The sequence below is a fragment of the Cricetulus griseus genome, unplaced genomic scaffold (genome assembly GCF_003668045.3).
Source record: "Cricetulus griseus strain 17A/GY unplaced genomic scaffold, alternate assembly CriGri-PICRH-1.0 unplaced_scaffold_2, whole genome shotgun sequence".
NCBI lineage: Eukaryota > Metazoa > Chordata > Mammalia > Rodentia > Cricetidae > Cricetulus > Cricetulus griseus.
This window is the reverse complement of record NW_023276919.1, coordinates 868,263-882,236: the sequence shown is the minus strand read 5'-3', so window position 1 is coordinate 882,236 and position 13,974 is coordinate 868,263. Positions and strand designations below refer to the sequence as shown.

The following is a 13,974-nucleotide window of genomic DNA, read 5'->3' as shown; positions in this document are numbered from 1 at the left end:
GTCTAAAATCTGCATATGAGTGAGTACATACCATGTTTGTCTTTTTTGCGATTGGGTTACCACGCTCAGAATGGTTTCTTCTAGATCCATCCATTTTCCTGCAAATTTCAAGATTCCATTGTTTTTTTTTTCCACTGAGTAGTACTCCATTATGTAAATGTATCACATTTTCTCTATCCATTATTGGGTTGAGGGGCATCTAGGCTGCTTCCAGTTTCTGGCTACTACAAATATTGCTGCTATGAACATGGTTGAGCAGATGTCTTTGTTGTATGAATGTGCTCCTTTTGGGTATATGCCTAAGAGTGGAATTGCTGGATCTTGTGATAGATACATTCCCCTTTTCTTGAAGAGTCAACATACAGATTTCCAAAGTGGCTGTATGTAGGGAGTAACCCTAGCCCCGCCCAATAGTCCTGGGGCAGGTACCAGGTGGACCTGGGGACTCGCCCATAAGGGCGGGGTGAAGGAAAGCCGGCATGACGTAAAGGGGGCTTCTTAAAGGACTGTACGTGGGGACCGCGCTCTCTCTTTGTTTTGGCCGCGTTGGCTGGGTTCTTAACCTAGTTCTGGCCTGTGTTTTACCCGGTTGTGCTTGGAAATAAAGAGACCTTAATCCAATATCTGGCGCCCAACGTGGGGCACGAACCCACGACCCTGAGATTAAGAGTCTCATGCTCTACCGACTGAGCTAGCCGGGCAGCTAGGCAAATGGCAGGGACCCACGGGACTGGCAAGTGGGGATAGGGAAAGACTCACCTACATGGGCCAGGCTCAGCTGTAAGGGCTGCAGCAGTGGTTTGAGTTCAGAAAAGCACCCTCAGGGGACTCCAACGTAATACATTCTAACCCGTGACACATGGCAGAACTCCTTTCCCGTGCCATGTTCTTAGGGCAACAAGAAAAGACCCCTGACCCATGCATGCCACAAATATGAGACATGGAGACATTAGACAGGACAGACATTAGACAGGACAAACCGCGGCAAAGAAATGGTGCCCCAAACCAAAATTACAAACAACCAAACCCTTGGACTTTCATCCAGGGTGGAACCAAGGTTCTCGCAAGTCTGCTTACCCTATGGTTCAATTACAAATTCTGCGCAGATCAAATACAAATTACAAATTCTGCGCAGATCAAATCAAGCAACCCTCGGACTTTTGTCCAGGGCAGGACTTTAGGGTCATCCCCAGAAGTCCGAATTACAAATACAAATTCTGCGCAGATCAAATACAAATCATGGCACCAAACCAACAACCCAGCAAGAGACAAAACAAGAAACATAGAACATTGAACATATATAAATTGCGAGCTCTAATCATCTTACCTCCAAGATCGAATCCACTCAGGTGAAGGGTGGTCGCAAATCGCGGACGAGTCCCCAAAATGTTAGACCCCCGAAAACTGAAGTATTCGGGGTCCCAGGCCACGTTCGCGGTCACCCCAATCACCAGGCAGATTCGAGAGCTTGCTGCAAACTGCACGAGGCTTTATTGTAATTTAACGAACTAACCCCATGTTAGCTCGGGTCTTTCACCCATCCGCCATGGCGGACAGCTAGAAAAGACGGCTTGAAGCTGCTGTGTATAGATCTTTATAGGGCAGCGTAAGGGGAGTGTCTAGGGGTATGCACAGGCTCAGGATTGGAGTGCCCATAACTGCCATCACCTCCAGTAGGTGTGTAATAACGGAATCAGCTTTTTCAGAGTTGAAAGCAGTAGCCCATTGGAAAACTGAGAATGTGTCAATGGAATTCTATTCCATTGGTCTACCTGTCCATTTTTGTGCCAATACCAAGCTGTTTTCAGCACTGTAGCTCTTTAATAGAACTTGAAGTCAGGGATGGTGATGCCTCCAGAAGTTCCTTTATTGTACAGGGATGTTTTGGCTATCCTGGGTCTTTTGTTTCTCCATATAAAGTTGAGAATTGTTATTTCAAGTCTGTGAAGAATTGTGTTGGGATTTTGATGGGGATTGCATTGAATCTGTAGATTGCTTTTTCAAAGATTGCCATTTTTAGTTTGTTGATCCTACCTATCCAAGAGCATGGGAGATCTTTCCATTTTCTGGTATCTTCTTTAATTTCTTTCTTTAGAGACTCAAAATTCTTATGGTATAGATTTTTACATTTTTGTTTAGTGTTACCACAAGGTAATTTATGTTGTTTGTAGCAATTGTAAAGGGTGATGTTTCTCTGATTTCTTTCTCCACAAATGTATCATAGGTATATGGTAGGACAATGGATTTTTGAGTTAAATTTGTATCCTACCACTTTGCTGAAGGTGTTTATCAGGTGCAGGAGTTCCCTGGTAGAGGTTTTCTAGTCACTAATGTAGACTATCATATCATCTGCAAATAGTGAGAGTTTGACTTCTTCCTTTCCGATTTGTATTCCGTTGATCTCCTTTTGTTGTCTTATTGCTCTAGCTAGGATTTCAAGGACAGTATTGAAGAGATCTGGAGAGAGTGGACAGCCTTGTCTTGTGCCCAATTTTAGAGGAATTGGATCAAGTTTCTCTCCATTTAATTTGATGTTGGCTGTTGGCTTGATGTATATAGCTTTTATTATGTTGATCTATGTTCCTGTTATCCCTGATTTCTCCAAGACCATTATCATGAAGTGGTGTTGGATTTTGTTATAGGATTTTTCAGCATCTAGTGAGACGATCGTGTGTTTTTTTTTCCTCAGTCTGTTTATATGGTGAATTACATTGATGGATTTTCGTATGCTGAACCATCCTTGCATCCCTGGGATGAAGGCTACTTCAACATGGTGGATTATTTCTCTGATATGATCTTGTATTCGATTTGCCAGAATTTTATTGAGAATTTTTGCATCAATGGTCATGGCGGATATTGTTCTGTAGTTCTCTTTATTAGTTGTGTCTTTGTGTGTCTTGGGTATCAAGGGTATTGTAGCCTCGTAAAAAGAATTTGGCAATGTCCCTTCTGCTTCTATTTTGTGGAACTATTTTAGAAGTATTATTATTAGCACTTCTTTGAATTTCTGGTAGAATTCTGCTGTGAATCCTTCTGGCCCTGGGCTTTTTTTCGTTTTGGAGACTTTTGATGACTGCTTCTATTTCCTTAGAGGTTATATGTCTGTTTAAGTTGCGTATCTGTTCTTGATTCAATATTGGTAAGTGATTACTGTCCATAGAATTGTCCATTTCCTTTAAATTTTCCAATTTTGTGGATTACAGGTTTTCAAAGTATGACCTGAGGATTCTCTGGATTTCCTCAGTGTCTGTTGTTACATCCCCCTTTTCATTTCTGATTTTGTTAATTTGCATGATCTCTCTCTGCCTTTTGGTTAGTTTGGATAACGGTTTGTCTATCTTGTTGATTTTCTCGAAGAACCAACTTTTCATTATATTGATTCTTTAAATTGTTTTCTTTGTTTCGACTTTATTGATTTCTCCCCTCAGTTTGATTATTTCCTGGCATCTGCTCCTCTGGGGTGAATTTGCTTCCATTTATTCTAGAGCTTTCAGCTGTGATGTCAAATCTCTGGTATGGCTATTCTGTAGTTACTTTATGTGAGCAATTAGAGCTATGAACTTTCCTCCTATTACTGCTTTCAAAGTGTCCCATAAGTTTTGGTATGTTGTGTCTACATTTTCATTGAATTCTAGGAAGTCTTTAATTTCTTTATTTCTTCTTGACCCAGGAATCTTGCAATTGCACGTTTTTCAGTTTCCATGAGTTTGTAGGTTTTTTTTGCACTTTGAATTGTTTTTGATTTCTAACTTTATAACATGGTGGTCTGATAAGACACAGGGGATTTTTCCAATTTTTTGTATCTGTACAGGTTTGCTATGTTGCCAAGAATGTGGTCGATTTTTGAGAATGTTCCATGTGATGCTGAAAAGAAGGTATTTTCTTTTGTGTTTGGATAGAAAGTTCTATAAATGTCTGTTAATCCCAAATGGGTCATAACTTCTAATAGTTCCTTTGTCTCTTTGTTATGTTTCTTTCTGGTGGTTCTGTCCAGTGGTGAGAGTAGGGTGTTGAAGTCTCCCACTATAACTGTGCAAGGCCTTATTTGTGATTTGAGTTTTAATAATGTTTCTTTTATAAATGTTCATGCCTATGTATTTGGGGCATAGATGTTTAGAATTGAGACTTCTTCCTGATGGATTTTTCCTGTGATGAATATGAAATGACCTTCTTCATCTCTTTTGATTGATTTTAGTTTGAAGTCTATCTTGTTAGATACTAGGATGGCTACCCCAGCTCGTTTCTTGGGCCCATTTGATTGGAGTATCTTATCCCAACCCATTACTCTGAGGTAATGTCTGTCTTTGAATTTGAGGTGTGTGCAGCAGAAGGATGGATTCTGTCTTCATATCCAATCTGTTGGCCTGTGTTTTTTTTTATAGGCAAGTTCAAGACCATTAATATTGAGGGAAATTAAGGTCCATTGAGTGTTTATTCTTGTTTGTTTTTGGTTTGTTTTTGGTACTGGTATTGTATGTGGATTTACCCTGCCTTTTATTTTGTGTTTTTGTAGAGTGGGATTATCTATTGCCTATGTTTATGCGAGTGTAGTTAATTTCCTTAGGTTGGAGTTTTCCTTCCAGTACTTTCTGTAGGGCTGGATTAGTGGTAACATATTGTTTAAATCTGGTTTTGTCGTGGAATATCTTGTTTTATCCATTTATAGTGATTGAAAGCTTTGCTGGATATACTAGTCTGGGCTGGCATCCATGTTCTCTCAGATTTGGTAGAATATCTATCCAGGTCTTTATAACTTTCAGAGTTTCTATGGAGAAGTCTGGTGTAATTCTGATAGGTTTGCCTTTTTATGTTATTTGGCCTTTTTCCTTTGCTGCTCTTAATATTTTTTCTTTATTCTGTACTTTTGGTGTTTATTATTGTGTGATGAGTGGGACTTTCTTTTGTGGTCCACTCTATTTAGTGTTCTGTAGGCTTCTTGTACTTTCATTGGCATGTCTTTCTTTAGGTTGGGAAAGTTTTCTTCTATGATTTTGTTGAATATATTTTCTGCACCTTTGGGTTGGGTTTCTTCACCTTCTTCTATACCTATTATTCTTAGGTTTGGTCTTTTCACAGTGTCCCATATTTCCTGGATATTTTTGTGTTATGGATTTGTTAGACTTCAGAGTTTCTTTGCTTGACGAGTTTATTTCCTCTAGTTTGTCTTCAGCATCTGAGATTCTGTTTTCCATCTCTTGTATTTTATTGGTTATACTTGCATCTGTGGTTCCTGATTGTTTACTCAACTTTTCCACCTCCAGCATTCCCTCAGTTTGTGTTTTCTTTCTTGTCTCTAATTCAGTTTTCAGGTCCTGAACTGTTTCCTTCAGCCATTTAATTGCATTTTCTTGGCTTTTTTTTTTTTGGCTTTCCTTGATTTCTTGCATCTTTTGGTTTGTCTTTTCTTCCATTTCTCTGAAGGATAATCTGATTTCCTCTCTTAGGTTCTCTATCATCTGCATGAAGTTGTTTTTAAGGTTGCTCACTTCTGCTTCCTCTGTGTTGGGATGTTCATGTCTTGCTGGTGTCGAGTACCTAGACTCTGTTGGTGTCATATTGGTTTTACTGTTGTGGATATGTTCTTATATAATCAACTTCCCATCTCTTCTTCCAGTGGGTACAGTTGATTTCACTTCCTTTCCTGGTGTGTATGGGTCCAGTGTTCTCTTCAGGTGTGTGCAATTGACTTTGATACTCTCATGGGTTTCAAGTTGGGTGCAGGCAGGTCTGAGGCACTCGCTCTCCAGGTGAGTGAGAGCAGCACTGGTGCAGAGATGTCAGTAGACTCTGGGTTGCTTGGTCCTCAGGGGTTGAGTCATCCTATTGAAGATCCTGGGTCAGGGTATGCCAGGGTGGACAGAAGGAAGTTGGGCCCAAGTCAGGGGATGAAGCAGCTCACTTCTGCACTCTCTGCACTCTGTGGGGGCCAGAATAGGCCAGCGATCTCAGCAGAGCCAGGGTCCTCAGGGACAGAATCAGACTGCCTGCAGATCCCGGGGTGGAATTTACCAGGGTGGGCAGACAAAAGTTGGCCCAAGGCAGGGTCAGAAGCAGCTCACCTCTGCACTCTCTGCACTCTGTGGGGGCCGGAATCTCATTTCATGTGCATTTTAAGTAAAGTCCTATCACTGATTACAGCCAAACCCTATGCTAAACATTAATCCATATTACATGCTGTGCTATCCTAAATGAAGGATATCTTCCTATTGAAAAGAATGTCTGAAAGGATGTCTATAATTTGACACTGTCAGTTTTCCAGAGGACTAGATTTAAATAAATCCAAAATAAAAAATGATCAGAAAATTGAACGTGCTTGATTTCTGGATAACTCAAAATGGCAGTGAAATCTGGCCACATGAAACTTCCCACTTCAGTGTGTTTGACATCATTAGATAGCATCATTGTAGTCTCTGCTACTGCTAATTTTCACATACAGAAAAGACCCATTTTTGCTCCTTGTTCCTCAATACTAAGAAAACCAAATTTGCTGTCTTCATAACAAGTCATATAGCACCAACTATAGGATATCAATACTTGGCTTGTGGATTACATAAAGAAATACTTTCTGACATGAACATATCAGGCAAAGAACTCATTCTTCACATCCCTTAATGAAGGAAATTCAAAAATTAAAAATGAAAGGAGGCAAAGATGAAAAAAGCCAAATGAAGCTTAACAAAATCAGAAATGAATACTAGTAGGAGCAAATAGGAAAATATAATAGACAGGAAGACCTTAGGGAGGCAGGGAGGTTGAAAAATATGAAGCAAGGAAAGACTGCTGGAAAGAAGGACAGATATTCAAGTAGAACATATTTATTAAATCAGGGGTGTAATGGGGGAGGGCCTAGGCCTGGTCCAGGATGATGTGGTAGACTTTGGGGAGCCCCTTTTGAGGGTTTTACCCTGCCTGGAGAGTGGAGGGGGAATGGCTAGGGATAGGTTGGATGTTGGGGGGGAGGGAAGGGAGATGGAGAAGGGTGTGACATCTGAAGTAATCTTGTTCCTAATTTGAACTAATAAAATAAAATTAAAATTAAAAAATCAGGGGTGTATATTTATGTTTATCTAAATGTTCATATAACAATTCATAATAAAGAGCTTCTAGATAATTCAGGAAAGCAATAGAGTTGTCCATGTAAGCATTTACCAGTACTTTATAATAATGTTATTGAATGTAAAAAGAAGAAAGACTTATATTGAGTAATGAACAATTGTTTTATTTTTAGACAGTTTCTGTCACTCCCAACATTCCTCATTTTCTTCTAAATGTTTGAGTATGGAACTAGCCTTCTGGTTTTCCATATATAATTAGTTTCATCTGCATTCAGGTATTTGATTTCATGATTAGGTTGTCAAACCGGTAAAAATTATCAGATTTAAGGAAAAATGCAGAAGTAAATTAGAGGTTTTGGTTCTTGCAAAGAGGGAGCATTAAAGTAAACACACTATGATCTCAAAAATAAAGTAAAAATAAGCATTGAGAGGAGAAACAGGAAAAGTTGTACCACCAGGATATCAGAAATCAGTATATGCGAATAGCCAAGTACCCCTTAGTGACACTGAGTGGATGTCAATAAAATTGGGATATCATTTTTGACTAGGAAAACAGGCAGAGAGCCCTCGTATGTTTACTCTTGTTGCAGCACCATGGATAGACTGGTTGTTCACTACTAATTTATTTACATTTGTAAATATGGAAATGTGAGATGCCTTTTTGTTTGTATTTGTTCTAGACTTCTATAGACATATATGAAACAGTAGAAACTAAAATAGCATATGACCATAAAATCCATGGTGTGAATTTATAGTCATTTGAATGAGCAATATTCCCCACATGCTCATTAACAATTGATCCTGTCTTAGTTAATGGGAAGATTAGGTGATTCTTAAGTTGTAAAGCCTTGGTATAAGAAGCATATCACTGAGTTTCTGCTTTAAATATTATTAGTCATATGGCTGACTCCAGTTCATTCTCACTGTCTCCTTCCTGTACAGGCTTGGCTTGTCATCTTTCATCAACCTTTTACCAACATCAACCCCTATGACTCCACAGTGAATACAGGCACTAATCTCTAGCATAAGCTAAATTAACTTACTACCTTAAGGACTTCTTGTTACAACTTGTATACATGGCAACAGAAAATTAACTAGTAAAGACAGGATGATTGAACATCTATAGAACAGCAAGAGATGATAGGAGCTAAAGTTTAAAATATTGTTGAAATAAGATTATGTGAGTATGGAGGAATGGAATCCAATTAAAACATACCTCAAGATAGAAGAAAACTTACAAAAACACAACAACATAAAAGAAACTGAATAGTAAAGTTTTGTAAAGCTTTGGCTACCTGAAGTCCCCTGGCAAGAGGACCAGGATCTATCACTGGTGCATGAGCTACCATGTTCGAAGCCTATGAGGGCATGCCAGACTGAGCCTTAACACAGGGGAAAGGCCTTGATTTGTTACAAACTTAATGTGCCAGACTTCATGAACACCCCATGGGAGCCCTTACCTGTCTGGAGGAGTCAATAGGGGTTGGGCTCCAGAGAGAGGGTTAGCGAAGCAGGAGGAGGGGTGGGAGGGAGAACATTGGTTGGGATTTAATGTGAAATTAAAATGATATCAATAAAAACATCAATTAAAGACTTAATGAGGAAAATATATGTTTTTTTAGAAGGGCAGGAGTGGATTTGAATGGAAGTAGTGACAGTACATGTAAAATTTTAATTAATTAACATATATATTGATTATAAATTAAAATTAATGGTGAAATATTTATACCATTTGAAGAGAAACCAGAGTAGCCTGCTCTGAGTACTATTTTCCTCTTGTGGCTAATCATGACCAACATTGAGAAAATAATATTTGCTTAATTTTATTATATTTGCTTTCATCATGTTTGATTTTTATCTTTTGGAAGCTTCTTCTTTTACAGTTTCAGACAAAACTAGAATGGATTCAGGAGGATATATATATATATAATATATATATATAATATATATATATTTATGGGAAAGAACTTGGAGGAATAAAGGGAGGGGAACTGTAAACTGGATAGATTTTATAAGAATATAATCTATTTTCAGTTAAAAAGAGTAATCTGCATATTTGCTTCAATGTTTGAAGAAAAATATTAGAAATTTAAAAGTAAACAATATATGAACTTTTCTTATATTATGTGTGATTTCATATACAAACATAAAATTATTGTATGTTCTAACAAGAAAATTTACAGAAGCAGAGTAAAAGTTTGAAAAAGACATCTAAATTCCATGACAAATTAGATATTATTAGAATAAATATAAAGAATCAAAAACAATGTATAAGAAAATTAATGTCTTAAGTCCAGCTAAAATAATAAAATGCATAAACATATATTTTGATGACAGTTGTTCAATTGCAAATAAAACACTCACACTTTTGTTGACAGGAATTATTTTGATAGTATTTAAATGAAATGTATTAATTTAAATCATCAAAATCTTGTTCAAAGATGAATATTCAATTAAATTTAGACAAAGATGTTATATATATGCATATATAAACATATATGTTTCAACAGTGCACAAGTACTTATCCATAATACTTTATTAAATTCTATGTATGATTCACTATGTATATGTTTATATATGTTTACATATATATGTTTTTAGCAAAATTTCACATGACATAATTTTGTCCACTGAACAATTTTCTTTTTCTGAGTTCAACATATATTCAATAAAATATCTCAGTCTTGATGTTGGACTTTCTGTGGTATAATCAGCCATAGGGATATTCATTACAAATGTTGATCACTAAAAATATGGGTATGGCATCATAAACATGACCATTATCTGAGGTGTATTTTCATCTGAAAAATTAAATCCCACTATTAATTCTTAGCATTTTTTTCACATCGACCGTTAATCTCAGTCTATAACATCATCTCTGTCAATGTCATCTACAGTCTGTTCCTTCAAAACATCCAAGTTCTTGCTAAAAATTCATTGATCTAAAATTCTTCTTCTCACCAATATCCAAGAACAATAATAGTGCTATGATTTTGTGGTCAAAGTAAAATTATGAATATAGAACCAATGAGCTGTGAAAGGATGGAAATTTCTTTACAATATAAGAATGAATAAAGAATAAGTTCAATCAAATTATTGATTATTCTCAAATTGAAGACTTCCAGTCTGCAGTGTTAGATTTAGAGGAGGATCCAATTAAACTACTTTAGCCTATGAACACTGGGTGAATTTCTGTGAACACTTATCAACAAAATAGATGGCCACCATCGTAACAAATAACACCATCATGTTTATTATCATTATCTTTTCTCAAATTTACTATTGCTACAATTGCCTCAGATATTAACTTATTAAAACTACATTCTTAGTTACAGCATATGATTCCTATACAGACCATTTATACATATCATTAATGCCTTCTTTAAAATGCTTCACATCACTGTTTTTGTCTTTGAAACCTATTTTTGGTTATGCATTCAGTCAGGAGAACATAACAGATTGCTACACTCTTCTATTGTATTATTCTAAATAAAACCATCATTCTAACAAATACCATTTTGGTTTAGAGATAAAATCGATTAATATTGTTTTCATTATTCATATACATATCTACCAGCTCTATTTTTTAAAATATAAAATATAGTATCAATGAGTCTTTCAATATAACAATATAAGTACACAAAACATATATGTGTATTTAATGATTAAATTATCAGGCATATTTGAAATTTGAAGTCTATACTTTGTTTTCTCAAATAGAAAGAATAGTTTAACTAGATCAACTACAGCTGTGAAGTGATGGAAATGTTTGAGTTGTACTATGTATTCAAGCACAGTAAGCAGTATTAAATCGGGAAAATATAATTTAAACAACGCACAATGTTGAAATAAGTATTTGCTGATTTAATACATATTTATATGGTCAGAATAGACAATTTAATGAAAGCATAAGGCTTTGAGATTTTTCCCCAAATTTTATGTGTACACAACAGACATGTAGTTGTGCACAGTTTCAGCACCAGGGATGACGAGGTGCATAGAGTTTTTGGAAAGTGACTGAAAAACTAGAAATTAAAAAGCAAACTACAAAGCATATGCTATTGTGTTACAACATGGTCATCAAATTGACTTATATAACAAAATGCAGACACACAATTGGACCATACCTTTACTTCTTCCACTTCAGAATGTGGTACCACTTCAGTATAAACAAAGCCAATGACAGCGGTTAAGAAAAGAATCTTCATTTTGTAATTCTTGGTTTCCAACTTATTGAGAACTTCTCAATAGTACATTCATTGCAGAGGATATAAATTGAAATCCATTCCATGTATTTATTTTACTGGATCAAATGCAATGTCAACTGTGGTACATGTTGAAAGCTTTAAAGATTTTGTGCCATATCAACCAGTTAGGTAGGCCACCAGTCCAAGTCATAGATTGACATTGTAACATTTTGTCAATGACATTTTCGTTCAAGGAAATTTACCATGAGGTGGATAACTGTCAAGTACATGAGGAAACAACTCATATAAAATTTAAGGTCAGAAATGTGACTGTGTTCTTATGATGTCCACTGCCATGTAATGCAGAATGATATCCACATTTCATTTACCAAATTTCTAAATTATATTTTTTGTGTCATTGCAAGTTCATAGCATCTAAGCAGCAACCTAGTATAACTATTATGCTAAATGGACCAAACACTGAAAAGAATTGGGAAAATTGCAATATGATTTAGAAGATTGTCAAGAGAAGAAATTTTCAATAACTAAATCCTGTTACTATGTAAGTCATAAAGACCACAGATTTACATATGCATTTTAAGGGTATCAAATATGCATATTATTTTTCCTCTTATTCTCATTGACTCAAAACACACCACTGAAGCCATTACTTCCTTTATGATCCCTCTGGCCATAAGATTATTATGGAGTTGAACATGAGAGAATATAAATTATACATTTGCACAATTAAAGCTTGCAGTAGTGGTTTTTAGTTGTTTTCATACACATTTAAGATGAGCTTTTCCCAACTTTTTGACAGTACTATATAGGCTTTGCACCATAATATTCATCTAAGTGTACTATAAAATGTGTTTGCACATGTGTATTTGTCTGACAATATGCTAATTGGTTTATTTTAATGATTTTTATTTAAGATATTTTAAAACATACAGGTTGCACATGTGGGCTTTTTCTTAGAATCAACAAGTACCTAATAATATTAGGGCAAAGTAAAGCTTGAAATTATCTAGACATTTGACATTACAGATTAGAATGAATGATATTAATAGAAATGTTTAAATCACAACCATATTCTCTGACATTCACGCAATTATACTTCTTAAAGGAAATATCAGGAAAATGCATATAAAAAGAAAAGCATTAGCATGTTTCCTTTATTTGAATACGGTGAAGACACTTTTATAGGTTAAATAATATTCATCCATTTGCTGTAATTGGATAATTAATATTCATCCAATGAATCACTGTGAATCTGTGCCATAGAGAAGGCCAAGTGGACATTAATCGGGGCATGGCAAAATTTAAATAATGTCTCCTTTTCTATAACCATATATTTCTTTCTATCCCAGTGCTATTGGTTCATATTACATGTGTATTCATTCACACAATATACAAATGGATTAATGTAAGGCTCATTGTAAGTAGAAATTCACAAGACTTTTTGGAAATAATTGGGTATGGATTATATATTTCTAAATGCCGTGTCCTCTTTTGCATTGATGGTCAATTTAATACAGCATAATTTTATCTGGAAAAATCCTTAATTGATTGATTGCCCTCATTAAGTTTCTTTGTTGGCATGTCTGGAAAGGTCTTGTTTGGTTGTGATTAAGATAATTAGGGAAAGCGAAATAAATGTCCTGATTCTGATATTCGCTCGATGTTCCAGCTAACTGATAATCATACCATTCCCTATTCAGGTCTAGCTAGCCTGTATAAGACAGAAAATTATAGCGAGGTGTTGGTGGCACTTGCCTTTAAACCCAGAACTCGGGAGGCAGAGGCAGGTAGATCTCTGTGAGTTCGAGGCCAGCCTGGTCTCCAGAGTGAGTGCCAGGATAGGCTCCAAAGCTACACAAAGAAACCCTGTCTCAAAACAGCAAAAATAAATATAAATAAATAAATAAATAAATAAAAAGACAGCAAGTTATTTCAAACATTTTGGAATAGACTGCACCCTACATTCTTGTTTTAATATTATAAACTCAGAAATAAAATAGAGACAGGACAACAAAACTAGTTAAATATGAGACTAAGGACTAAGAGAGCCGTATAACAAGCAGCCTTTCTCCACAAAATTTGAGTTCTCTTAGAGGAGATATTGTCTTTTGAGAGCATGAGGCCTAACTTCGGTTTCACTATTTAAGTTTCCCCAGTAGTGGACTTTATAGTGCTAGTTTAAATCTAATGCAGACTCTCTTTCTGAATAAATTTTGATCTGTCTAGTTTATCACAGTAACAGAATGAACCTGGAAGACAATGTAAACCAAATACTGAATGTCTACTCCAACACATTGTTTATCATATAAAAATGCTCCATTCTTGTTTTTATATACGTAATTTTATTTGGAAGTGGCTGTGTTCAAAGGTCAATAAACATGAAAAGGATTCAGAAAAGGGGAAACAAAGATTTTTCTGGGTGAGGAATGGGATTTGTAGCCCAACAAAAATTACATGAAAACAAAGCACAAATACAGGTGTGTTTTAATTGGCATAGCCTGTTAAATGGAGCAATGGAGGAGAGTCATGACTGAGGAGACTAAATGAAAACATGAATTTCTTGTCACAATGAAACATGAATTTGAATGCTATTTGTTATTCTTTTTACAAAAACAAATATTAACCTTACTGTATTGTTATGAAAAAATGACTGAGGAGAATTTTGAACATTAAATTCCACTGGCAACAAAGAAAACATGATATCTCAATTT

At 35.9% G+C, this 13,974-nt stretch overlaps 1 non-coding gene across 1 annotated transcript; it reads right to left on the bottom strand.

Annotated features, from left to right (window-relative positions):
- Nucleotides 1–628: 628 nt before the first annotated feature.
- On the bottom strand, nucleotides 629–701 carry Trnak-cuu. Its single transcript has one exon. It is a non-coding gene; the product is annotated as a tRNA-Lys (tRNA).
- Between the last annotated feature and the right edge of the window lie 13,273 nt (nucleotides 702–13,974).